At 36.7% G+C, this 13,883-nt stretch overlaps 1 long non-coding RNA gene across 2 annotated transcripts; it reads left to right on the forward strand.

Annotated features, from left to right (window-relative positions):
* Positions 1-11,970: 11,970 nt before the first annotated feature.
* LOC127128828 (uncharacterized) lies at positions 11,971-13,486 on the forward strand. Of its 2 annotated transcripts, none has more exons than XR_007806045.1 (2): positions 11,971-12,973; positions 13,154-13,486. It is a non-coding gene; the product is annotated as an uncharacterized LOC127128828 (long non-coding RNA). The 2 variants fall into 2 exon arrangements; XR_007806046.1 differs by having other exon boundaries at positions 11,971-12,801.
* Positions 13,487-13,883: the final 397 nt, after the last annotated feature.

Genomic DNA, 13,883 nt, shown 5'->3' on the forward strand with positions numbered 1-13,883 from the left:
GCATATTTGTGTCATACCCAGGTGGGTAAGGTTTTGGAATCGGCTTGAAAGACTTGGGAACCACCAACGAGTTTTGAATCAGAGGCTGTAGAAGTTGGCTATAAGTCATGGGGATTGGATGACAAGAAGCATTTCTTATTTCCAAGTTATTTCAAGGCCTAGGCTGATTCTAATGCTGATTTCGATATTTATGGCCCTGGCCTTGTTGATTTGGATGAGGAGTAGACCAGGATTGTCGGTAATGAAGAACAAAAAGTAGTGGTTGTTGGTATGGCACTTTGGGCATTATTTACTGCTCATTTTCATCCACTTGAAGGTTTGGATTAGCAAGCTTTTTGAAATTGGCACAACGATCTTCAAATTCTTTTCCTTCAATTTCATCACTGGACGCAACCCTCTTGGATCCACTACTCACTTCTCCTTTGCTTCCGTTGGCATGGGTCGTGACATTGGAAATCCAAGGAGATATCTCAATGCTCTTACTAGGAAACAATGATATCTCGTTAGCGACATCACTGACCTCTTCCTTGTGGTACAAAACCTTGAGGGGTTTCAGGGGTCCTTTTCCTTTCTCATTACCTAGCCTAGAAATAGAAATATATGTACCTGAGCCTTCCTCTTTGAGTGTTGGTGACCTTATGTCAATCTATCTTTACAGCTTGAGCTTAAAACTCTTGTATTCCTCGATGGAATTCCCCATTGTTCCAGTATGGTATTTGAACTTGACCTTCGGGTGGTCTTCTTCGAAGACTAAGCTCTTTTTGTTAATCAATTCTTGTACCAAGGCTTTCAGCACTAAGCAAGAATCCAGGTCATGTCCTACTGCTCCTTTATCGAATTCACATGTTACATTTGGATTGTACCATGACATGTATGGTGACGTAGGTGTGAGAGCTCGAGGAGTCACCTAAGCCTTTTGTATCAACTGCGGGTAGAACTTGTTATATGGCACAAGAATCAGGTCATTGTGATCTTTGTTCCCCTTGTTCTGATTTTGATTTTTGTTTTGAACTTAACTTCGGTGATTTTGAGGAGGAATGGCCAGGGGATGTTGATGATGATGTCCTGAGGGAGGGCCATATGCCAGTAGATGAGGAGCCTCCACATGGAATTGCCATTTACCTGGGGTAACACTGGATGGATGTAGAGCAATAGTTCCCTCAGTTGCATCAATGGGTATGGGATGAACCTCTTTTCTCAACAAGGCTTGCAGGGTTTCCATGACCAATCCCATTTGGATATTCAAAAGATTTAGTTCCTCCTTTAATGCTTCTTAAATTTTCCTTAGCTCGTCCATCATCTCCTGAGATATGGTTCTTTGTTCTAAACGCGTGTCGAGAATCACTTTGTTGATCATGGACAAAGGATGGATGAGTTTTTTTTGTATTTTCAGAAAATGATATGCAACGCATGATGACGAATGCATATGCAATGGTATATGAATGAATGCAATACATTTTTGTGTTTTGGTATGCAAATAAAATGCAACGCATGTAGTTAGGAATTGGGATAACATGAGTAACTCAGAACACCCTATTAGGTAGGCTCATTAACAAATAGTTATAGGTTTTCTACCCATAAACTCACTGACGGGATAGTTTCAAAAAAATTTATAAGGTTTCCAGAGTCATGGACCATAATCGTATCAATGTCATGCAACATGCTATCCCCTTTATGACCAAAATGATGAAAGGTCTCTTCTGAGTGGGGTTTTCATGCTGGGTCCAACAAGAAGAGGCCCTTGGAGTTCAACATTACACAACCACCAAAGCAGAAACTGCTTCTAAGAGGTGATCCTAGAGTCATGGACCCTTCATGAATCAGCATCATGCGACAGGCTAGTTGCCTTATAACAAGATTTAGAAACAGATCTACTCTAGGGGAGTCTTCATGCTAGGCACACAAGGAGTGGCCATTGGGGACTAACACTACACAAATTCCAATTCTAAACTTATGTGTTCTCTCTTCTTTTTCCAAAGATCGAGCGTAGAGCTTTATTTATGATATCTAAACCCAAAGCCCACACATATATATACATATATAAGAATGCGATAAAGCAAAGATAAAGAAAACATAAAACAAAAGAATAAACAAATAAAGCTAACACACATATGAAAACCTAACTAAACTAGGGTTGAATCGCTTAGGAGATATTTTTGTCCCCAACAGAGTCGTTATCTGTCACACCTCAAAAAATGAGAACACGACGATCGCAAAGCGCAATCACAGGCTCGCAAGATGGACTGAATAAAGTCTCCGCCAAACTTTATTTATTCCTAAAGAGGGAAAGGGAAAATATCGATAAAACCTCTAAAAGAAAGGATAAGGTATGGTCATCACAACCGATATCAGGGTTCGGCAGTCGGTTACGCAAGGGGAAGGTATTAACACCCCTCATGTCCGTTGTACTCAATGGGAACCATTTAATTAGTTTTGATTTGAATGTTAGCTTATGTTAGTTTCTAAGATTCTACTTATTTGGGATAGAAAAAAGGGGAATAAAAGTGCTTTTGAATTTTTATTAATGAGAGAAAACCTAAAAAGGTTTTTATTATTTAGGGGGTAGAAAGGAACTAAACCTAATTTTTTTATTAATGGGTCTGACAAGATTTCGCAATCCTGCTCCTACGTATCTCTGGGTGCAATAGAGAATTCAAGGCTTACGTAGTTCTGGGTAGAAAATGTTTGTTTGTTGGTCGATTTTAGTGAAAGTTATCTTGTTTTAATCAATGAGAAACATCCTTTTACCCAAAATAGATGAGGAGCAGACATATACATCACATCAAATGCATTTATAAATCAACATTAAAAAAATTTCACTTAACTCAACTCAACAATTATGGATGAAGCATTGATTTGCATCATCTTAAGACAAGATGTCTTTCATTTATGAAAATGTTTTGAAGATTAATCGCACGGTGACGAGAAAATAGTTTGATTGGTTGAATGTATTTTAAATGAACGAAGAATGCTCGATAAGAACGATACCTAAGTCTCGGGATCAATTAATCGGGGTTCCACCGGAATGCTAGATTCCAACGGTCCTTTTTCATTTAAAATTAATTGAGAAAAATGTTTGATGGACAATGAACGCTTGATAATAATCAATTTCTCAAAGAGTTACGCCAGAATGCTTAATCCCAACGGTCCTAATTTTGTCCAAGTTAATTTAAGTATTTTAAGAGCGAAAGAAAAGAATGAACGATTAACCAAAACACATGGCTCAGGACCGATCATTTGAGGGTTCCCACCAGAATGCTAGATTCCAACGGTCCTCTTCTTTCGTGTTTATTTTGAAAAAAGTTTTTGATATTATGTTTGATTTAGGAAAAGTCACTCGATATTGATCAATGTTTGATTCGTTAATTTGGAAAATGATTTATAATAGTTTGAAGTTAGTGAGATCGAATTTTTTTATAGTGAAGTTAGTGAGCATGATTATTTACATGTGAGGGTATGATCATTTATGGAGTAATTACTTAACTAATTAAACCAAAAATTAAATAAGTAAGAGCTATAACCAACTAGAATCAAAATTAATCAATTTAAAAAAGAAACTAAATTAGATATTTAAACAGGAAAAAAAACAAACAAATAGAAGTAGAGAGTGCACATGTTGAAAGGGGTGCAAACATAAATTTTATGTGCTTAACATGTTGAACTAAATCTATAACAATAAACCAACCTTTTTATTTTAAAGAAAATAAATAAATAATAAAAAATAATAATAATAATAATAATAATAATAATAATAATAAATTAAACGTTAAAGAAAAAAGCTTTGAGAAACATTATCAAATCTACGGTGCAGGCAAAGAAAAAAATGTACAGCTTTCAATTTTCAGTAACAAAACAAATGACTCGCATGTCTAACATTCATGGAGTCTAAACAAGTATGCAACATTGAAAAAAATATGAATGCAAAAGCATGATCTCATTCGAGCAACAACCTTGTTTATCCTCCTCATGTGAAAACTATAAAAAAACATGAAAGATTCGAGGTACAAGAATTATACCTCGAGTTTGCGGTTGATATATACGATTCTGGTGCGGTGGCTTCGCGGTTGTAAGAGTGGTTAGTGGCTCACACAGTTGGGATGATGGTGAGCTTGGTTTGTGTTTTGGAGAATTGAATGGAAACAAATATAAAGTGTACTATGAGTGAAGAAAGTGAAAAGTGATGGGTTTTTAAAATTGTATGAATATGGTTTATGGTGTGTAGAAGAGAAGAATGATGCGAGTTTTTATGGTGTTTATGGTTGTATTCATGGTGTAAAGGGAGAGAGTAGTGAGTGATGGAGTTTCATGATGTTTGTAAGGTGTGAACTTGTGATGATAAAGAATTAAGTATGTGTAGATGGTGTTGTTTCAAGAAGAGAATGTTATGGGGTCTTTCATGGTTTCATGAAGTTTGTTGTTTATGGTGTTGGTTGTGAGGATTATTAAAAAGAGATTATGAAGTTTGTTATGAGTGGTTGTTGTTGATGAAGATTTTTCTATGGTAAATGATGATGTGAATTTTATGTAGGAGGAAAGTTGGAAAATTTATGTCATCAGATGGAGCTTATTGTGTTGTTGAAAGAAATGGTTTTTGTATGGAGAAAAAGTATTGAAGAAAGCGGAGTATTGTTGTTTTATGGAAATAAGATTATGGTGAGTTTATATTATGCATGGTGGAATTTTTCATGGTAGTGTGGCTTTGTGGTATGAGGAAGATTCATGGAGGTTCTTGTAGAGGGAGATTTATGGTTTAATCATGGAGTTTTTTTTATGTTATGAATGTTTCATGGAATAGCAGTGAGGTTGCTTTCTCTTATGGTTCTCATGGTGGAGAGTTTTGTTTTAAAATATGAAGTTTGTAGATGATAAAAAGATTAAGGTTGTTATAGTAGAAGTAAGATATGCATGAAGATTAACATGTAGGTGGTTTTTTGAGAGAGTAGTTGTAGGTTGTTGAATATGAAGAGAATTTAAAATAGAATATGATTATGGTTAGAATATGATAAAGTGTGAGGTTTTTGTTGTAGTGAAAATGCGAAGGAGAGGAACAAGGTGTATGATGTAGCCAAAAATGTATGCATGTCACGTTCTTCTTTTGTCATTTTATTTTTATTTTTTTATGCTTCACTTTTTTAAGAGATAAATAATATTCCATCGGGTGGTTATTTTATGTGAGTTATATGTCTCTCTCTAGCACATATTTATGTGAGTATTATTGATTAGAGAGTCGTTGGTACATATATGTGTCTTCCTGTCGCTACGCGAAAAATACAGAGTCACTATCGATTTTTATTTATTTCAAGGGAAAGGGAAAATATCAAGAAAACCCCAAAGAATGGTGTAATACCCCAAAATTTACCCTACATTTTTTCCAGGAAGCATGGGATTATGTTTCACACTTCATTGGCATTGTACTAGGTCATACTCATTGCATACTGCATTAGTGACTTGGAAATCAGGTTTTGATTGATCACTCCTTAACAGAAGGAGCCCACACAAAGCAGGATTGAGAATTGGACTTCTTTCTATAAGTATACAAGTCTCAAGGGTCTCAGGGGGCTCCAGGTATCTTATTATGGTCCTCAGTTCATCAGTGAAGGATTCAGAGCTATCAGAGTGTTCATTTGGATTTAATTAGGAAATTAGGGTTTCATGGCTACCTGCAGCAGGCAATGTTTGGTTGGAAGTAGAGGAGATCATCCATGTTATGATTGTAGAGGCATCTTGGCCTAGGAAGACTCACAATTATCTCAGAAAGATCCATTGGCAAGCAGTGCAACCAGTTCCCGATCAATTGTGCCCTAAAATTAGGGTTTGGTATATAATCAGTTTATTTCTGATTCTTTGGGTGAAACTCTTTTCCATTGCCCTCCATATGTCCACAAGGGTCTACATACAAAAAAATCATTCTTTAATTTGAGCCAGAAGTGCTTCAATTGATCACTGGAATCGGGATCAGACAGTTTGGGAAAAGTCAATTGTGGGGCCAGAAAAGTCAACTCCTGACCTTTTGAGAGTGGAATCTCAAAATTCATGCCTACAGGAGCCTACATGTGAAATTTGATCAAGGTTGGATCATGGATTCATCATTTAATCAGGAATTGGAAAAGTTACTTAATTTGGAAATGGTTGACTTTCCATTTTGGGCAAGTTTTTATGATTTTTACACTCACTTTAAGCCAATTTTCCATCAAGATAAAAGCTCCATTTGAAAATTTCTCCAACATGAAAGTTGTTCCTCTTGTTCCAAGATTTCTAGAAATATAAAGTTTGCTCCATTTGGATTAAAATTAAGAAAGTTATACTTGGTCAAAGTAGGGCATATTTTTAGGACACTTAGAAAAATTTCTAAGTCTAAAAATCTTCAAAGTTTGTCAAGACTTCTTGGCCAGTTTTCTTGCACTTCAAGGCACCATTTGAAAATATTTTCTTCACAACAATTATACCTTGCCATGTCTTCTTTCACCTCCCTTTGGAATCATCTCATTTGGATCCATGGTTTGAGAGATGCACTCACTTAAAGTTGGCACCATGACTTGAAATTTCTAGGCATATTTTGTGCCTAACTTGCCCAACCAGTTTTGCAATGGTGTGACATGATCTTGAGGGCCATTTTTCATCTTCCTCCACTCATTATTTCCACTCATGCTCAACATGAAACATTCCAAGCTCCATGATATCTTGCTACTGTTTGCATTATCTCATCAATTGGTGGTTTGCTCATCAAGTTATATGGCCATAAAGTCACCACTTTGAATTGTTTTTCTTGCATGCCAACCAGACCAAGCCATGCTTCACAAACCAACCCATGTTTTGTTTGCCTCATTTGGCCATGCATCATTTTTTCCATTCACTTAAAGTTTGCCAAAATAAGAAACCACAACATCTCACGTGCCATTGCTCATACACCTCACCAAATACACATTTTTTGCTCATGGACAAATCATTTATTTCAGAGCCCATTAAGGCATTAGACCCACCATATTTAAAGCCAAAAACCCTAAACCTGAAAGCAAGGCATTGAATTTTCGAGAAAGCAAAGGCAAGGTCATAAAAGTCAGATTTCATTTTTTTCATCAAGTTTCTCAAGTTGAAGTTCTTGAAGCACCAAGAGAGCAGCATCACCTTCTTCTATTTCTCTCCATAGTCAAGAGGCAGTGGACCAAGCTTCCACTAGGTAACCTTTCTTGTACCTTTTTCCATAGCCATTCATTGACACATCTATGCTTATGCTAATCACATGCTCTTGCTTGCTTCATGCTTGTTTCCATGATTACTATGCTTATGCTTGCTTCTGAAGTCCTCAGTACGAGGCAATGTTCATGTGGTTTGATTTATGCTGTTGATTTTCTGTTCATATCCGTGTGCATGTTGACATCTTATTATCAACTTTTCTCCATGAATAAGCCACCATTTCACTTAAACAAAGATACCATGTTAATCCTTACATTTTATACTTGAGATCTGGGTTTTATTTCGTGTTTTTTGATGCACTATGGTGGTCGCATTTTTTTGGTGTTGAAGTTGGGAAAACTCACAGTTTTCTGCGTTTGCATGAGCATGGCTAGGGTTTCTTTTGGCCCAATGAAGAAGATGATTGTGAGTCATCTTGAGGGCCATTGGATCCGTGGCTTTTGTTTTAATCCTGGCTGTTCGTTCCATTTTGTCTTTTAGTGTTTTAAGTGGAGATGACCAATTGATAACATGTTCACATGATTATTTTAATAAAATGTTCATTTAAATGTGTCACGCCTTGGTTTAATAATTGGTTGGATCGTGGGCTTCTCCTTTTGCTTTCAGCACCCTGCATTTATGGCCCATTAGCGTACCATTCATTTTCCAGTCCATCTAAAATGTTGATGCACCCCCTTTTTTTTATTTTTTTTTATTTTTTTTTAATTTCCAATTTACTCTGTTTTGATTTTAATTAATTTAAAATATTTTCTTTGTTCATAAAAATATCCAAAAATATTTTCCATATTTCTTGATGCCTTATTTAATTTTATTTAATTTTTATTTTTGCATTTATTTAATATTAATATTTTATTTTAATTATTCATTCCAAGTGGTTCATTTTAGCATGCCTTTTATTCTTGATTTTATTTGTATGTCTTAAAATTATTTTTAGCTTTTGATTTTTGGGATGAAGGTTGACCACTGCTCCATGGTCAACCTGACTTTTTCTTGGATTTTTATTTCACATTTCCAATTTATTCTTGATTTATTTTTAACCTAGTTTTGTTGGTTGACTTTTGGTTTGACTTCTGTTTTATTTCAATTAATTCATATACCAATTTTCATTACTTTTAAAGGGGATGATGATGTCCTGACCCCACCTTACTTAGTTTAATTTTTCATAATTTTCTTGATTAATTTACTATTTATTTGATATTTATTAAGTTGGCTCGATTTTTCAGTTGACTTCTTTATGATTGATGTTTGACTTAGGGATTGCTTATGGCGATTGAAGAGATCTTTTGGTCTTCCCTTGTTCATCTCATAGGCCATGTATTATAGGCCTTTTATCTTGATTTTATTTGATCCTTACCTCATTTCTTGATTAAATTGTTTCAGTGGACCCTTTTTGTGTGTCTTTTCATCTGTCTGATTCATCTATCATCTGTTATACTTGTTTCTTTCATCCATGCATACTATTGCTTTGATTGTTTAACATGTTCATACTTCCCATGCCTTGTTTAATGCCCCATTATTTCATTCTTTGATTCTTTGATTTGATTATATACTTGTTTATTTATCTGATTTAATTGATAATTGTTGCCTACATGTATGATGATTGAGGCATATATTCTTATTGTTTGATTGCCATGAACCATCCCAATTCATAACAAATGTACCCCTCTCCCATAAGGTGTATAATATATATTCTTTCATTCTTTATTCATCTGTTAATACAAGAATTAAAACGAACATTCGATAATCATTTCAAAACAAGATCAAAAGCTCGATCCAACGTCGAGTAATCATTTTCAAAACTTAACAGAACCAGCACGCATTCATCCATCCTCTTGTAAGTCGATTGCTTCAGGCATTACCATTTACCTTATCCCTCTCCTCTTGTAAGTCGATCGCCTCAGGCATCGCCATCTACCTTATCCTCCATTCTCTTGTAAGTCGATTGCCTCAGGCATCGCCATCTACCTGTAAGTCGATTGCCTCAGGCATCACCATCTACCTTTATCTGTGGTTCCTCTCCTTGCTCCATCCGTCGACTCTTGTTCCGTTTAGGTAGCACCCATTAGGTAGAACCCTTTGTATGATAACATAGGTAGAATTCCCTTATTCTTTGCATGCTAACATTAGGTAGATGTTCCCCTCTGTAAATCCTAACACATAGGTCCATATTGCATGACAACTCTAGGGCAGAGCTTCCCCATTTTTAGACCTTCCGTGCATCTCCGATCTTGTGGCATGTCAATCCGTTCTATTGCAAAGAGGTAACTGCCTAAGACTCGATTCAGCGAGCTGCGACACCTACTGCTAGGACGTTGAACACATTGCTCACTTTCCTTTGACACAACTGGTGTCCTCTTTTGTAAGTCCATGTTCAGATGGCAATCCTTAACCCCTAGTTAGTCGAACTACGACAACTCTGATTCTCATGTTCAGATGAGATACGTAGGCACGAGACACGATGTCTTGCCGAGTTTGACTGACAATTAACAACTAATCCTTGTTTACTTTCGCCCTTGTTGCGATTCTTTCCTCTCGCCCTCGTTGCGATCGAGACCTTCCTTTTCTCTTGCCCTAGTTGCAATCGAGACCCTTGTTCCCCTAGTTAGTCGAACTACGACAACTCTGATTCTCATGTTCAGATGAGATACGTAGGCACGAGATGCGATGTCTTGCCGAGTTTTGACTGACGATTAACAACTAATATTTGTCTGCTTTCGCCCTTGTTGCGATTCTTTTCTCTCGCCCTCGTTGCGATCGAGACATTCCCTTTCTCTTACCCTAGTTGCAATCGAGACCCTTGTTCCCCTAGTTAGTCGAACTACGACAACTTTGATTCTCATGTTCAGATGAGATACATAGGCACGAGACACGATGTCTTATCGAGTTTGACTGACAACTAACAACTAATCATTGTTTGCTTTCGCTCTTGTTGCGATTATTTTCTCTCGCCCTCGTTGCGATCGAGATCTTCCCTTTCTCTTGCCCTAGTTGTAATCGAGACCCTTGTTCCCGTAGTTAGCTGAACTACGTTTTGCTCTGATTCTCATTCCAGATGAGATACGTAGGCGTAAGACGCGATGTCTTATCGAGCACACATCTCTTTCGCTCATAGGTAGCCGAGCTACGAAGACTCTGATTCTCATACTCATGTGAGATACGTAGGCAGTGGACGTGACATCCTTGCGAGTCATTTTCTTTTGACCTCCTTTTAGCAGATAGTACTTTAGATATACCTACACCCTTTAGACTAGAACAACAAAAGTGGATCCCGTAGAGTACTACGGATGCGTAGGGGTGCTAATACCTTCCCTTCGCATAATCGACTCCCAAACCCTAGATTTGGTTGCGAGACCTTGTCTTTTCCTCTCTTCAGGTTTTCTTCGATCGTTTCCTTTCCCTCCTTTGGGATAAATAATGAAAGGTGGCGGATCTTCTGTTCCTTTTCTCCGCCGTTTGTTTTTCGCGGTTGCGACAAATGGTCGTCGCAACCACGAACAGGTTCGAAAGTCGGTTATGAAAGGGGAAGGTATTAGCATCCCTCACATCCACTGTACTCCATGGGAACCATCTAGGATATTTATGCTTGAATAGATTTTTTTAATCTAATGTTTGCTTGCCAAAGGTTTGCGGAGTGGAGGTAGGTTTTAAATTAGTGTGCTCGCCAAGGATTGGGTCCTCGTGCCTACGTATGCCCACTTGTTGAAGTGAGAAATCAGAGCCCCGTAGTTCGTGGGTTTAAAATGTTGTTTGTTTTGTTGATTTTATTACCTTGAAGAAGGGTTTTCGATTATGTCGCCCTAAGGCTCAAACAAAATGTTTGAATGAGTTGAAGTTCATTTTAGGTTTTGAGAAACGTGTTATTGATTTCGGATTGCACTAAAGACTATGGATAAAGGTGAATACCTCGAACTACCAAGCCAAACGTCTTGTGTTTGAAGCATTCAGAACGAGTGTAGGAAAGCTCCATTCTCATCCCTTCTTTATCGCTTAAGGCTCGTGACATACAATCCTAATCGTATTCATTGTGTTTTTGAGTTTGATTTGAAAAGGACCGCTTGACATTGGATCAAGGGTTTGCTTATTGAGTTTGATTTGAAAAAGACCGCTTGACGTTGGATCAAGGGTTTGCTTATTAATTGTGAAAGAGTGATCGCTCCTAATGCCTAAGGAGTAGCTATAAAGCAATAAAAGAAAGCAAGTAAAAGCATACATCTGAAAGGGGAGGGGGTACATGTAAAGTACAAGGGAGTGCAGGAAATAAAAGGTCTCATTTTCAAGTAGCCCAAGAGAAATCCTTATGTGTGCATAGTGTCCTACACTAGAAAGCACATAAAGATTACAAATTCTTCTTGATTCTCGAATGCTCCATCCATGTTCGGGTCAAATACTTGTCCAAAGTCTCTTGCAAGGGGTCCTAACAACAATCTCTAAGTCCATTGTCCAATTTCCTTTCCATGCATAGGTTATTATCTTTTTGTATTTTTTTAAGTCTTTACCATTTTTAGGTTCATTTTCAAGATGAAGTGAGAATGTACGATATGGAATATAAAGCAAAATAAAAGCGAATAAAGTAAATGATAAAAATTAAATGTTAGAAGTTAGGTACAAGAATGTAAAAAAGTTAGAAGTTAGAATGCGGAATTTAAAATGAATTAGATGTTAATGGTTAGATGTTAGATGTTAATCAAGATTATAGGAGAATTAATAACAATATAAAAATCTAAACAAAATTCTAAAGTAAATAATTAACAAAAATTATCAAACAATATCACCATGAAGACCAAATTAAAATTCTAAAGTCAAACAATATCAAAGTTAATATCAAGTTATTTCTAACATCAACAAACAATTATCAAAAAATAATATTCAACAAATCAAGCATTAGAATTAAAAATCAATTTAATACTAATAAATCCTAAACTAATCCTACTATTAATCTAATTATCCTAATAATCCTATAATTAACCTAAACTTAAATCCTAAAAACTCAACTTAATCCTAATTAAACTAATGAATTAGTTAAACTAGGAGATAACACAAGGCCATGGACTATTAAGCCCAAACCCGGGGGGGGGGGGGAGAAACAAGTTTATGGAGTGTGTGTTGGTAGAAGAGTTCAGTTTGAGCCTTAAGGAGATTAAGCCCAATCTGAGGGATCAAAAGGAAGGACTACACGATTCTCTTCCTTCCTCACTCGTTCATGGCCGCAGCTCACCAGAAGAAGAAGAAGAAGAAAAACAACCACGCGGATCCTGGCCGCAACAGTAAACTTGGCCGTGTCGGGTTTCGTCACCGGCAGCGGCGATTCGTAGCAGTGACAAACACATCATCTCGACCTACGTCTCTCTCGGCATAAACACAACTCAATAACGAAACGATCTGCGATGTAAATCCTACCGGCAACGGCGACGACGAATTCAGAGCTTAGGTAACCAAACTTGCTTCGATTCGTTAATCCTCTTCCTTTCCTCTACTGGGAATTTCCTGATTTTTTGAGGAGTTATTGATCTTGTGGTAAACGAAGTCGTTCGTCCTTTGGTTCGATTTGCAGAAATTGTTATGGTTCAGTGCCGAATTTTGCAGAAGAAGGTGGTGAAAGATGCGCAGGTGAGAATCGGTTATGATTCTGTATGGTTGCATCGGGGTAAGAGAAGAGAGTTTCGGTTAGGTTGAAGAAGAAAGAAGTGAGATATGCAAAATTGATTCTGGTCTTTCAAAGAAAGAAAAAGAAAAAAGCAGCCTTCACTTGTGAATCACCGTGCTTATATAGACTCTTAAGGTTTAGATGCACGTCGTTTATACCGTTATTGCCGCGTTTTGGATTGTCATTTCAATTCTTCCTTGTCGTTTCCAATTTTTAGTCGTGTTTTGAATGGGAAATCATGATGCATTTTGAATGTTTGTAGCCGTTGATATTTTCCGTCGTTTATTGCTGATAGCTTGCATTTTGGCTTTTCAGTTGCTGTACTGCGTTTGGAGCTGGTGGCTGCAGCTTTGGATTTTGCTGTTATTTCTGCGTTTGCATTTCACTTTGTTGCGTTTGCGTTTCGCTTTGTCAACTTTGGTGCGTCGTTTGGAAGCTGCGTTCTGGACTTGGCTTACACGTTGTTTGGCTTGTACTGCTTATTCTTGCAGCTGGTTTTTGACTTTTGTGTTGTTTTTCAGTTGTGGCTTTATGCAGCTTTTCAAATTGCTTTTCACATTGCACTGCAATTTCCTCAATTGGATATGTCAATGGATATGAATGGACATTGGTTATTTGAAATCGGATTTTGAATTAAAATGGGCTTAATCTGCTTGGGCTTAACATGGGCTTATGACTATGTTAAACTTGTTATTGAAAAAGAAAAAAAAAGAATGGGTTAACTCTAAATCAAAAATGGCCCATTAATAGAAAGCAAATAAATTTAAAAAGTAAAATGAGTCTTAAAATTAAACCGAAACCGGAAAATTAATTTTAAAAATGATGCACTGATTTCTAAAATCGAATTTAAATTCCACAAATCAAAATCTAACCTCAAAAAATCAATTTAAACTTCAAAACTTAATTTGAACCAAAAATCAAATTGAAGCTAAAATCGACTTGAAAAAATAAATTGACATAATGCTGACCGTAATGATAACATGCAATGAACTGATGAATCCAATTGACATGACTTGTAAATCAAATTGAACCATAATCAAATGAA

The sequence above is a fragment of the Lathyrus oleraceus genome, chromosome 3, assembly GCF_024323335.1.
Source record: "Lathyrus oleraceus cultivar Zhongwan6 chromosome 3, CAAS_Psat_ZW6_1.0, whole genome shotgun sequence".
Taxonomy (NCBI): domain Eukaryota; kingdom Viridiplantae; phylum Streptophyta; class Magnoliopsida; order Fabales; family Fabaceae; genus Lathyrus; species Lathyrus oleraceus.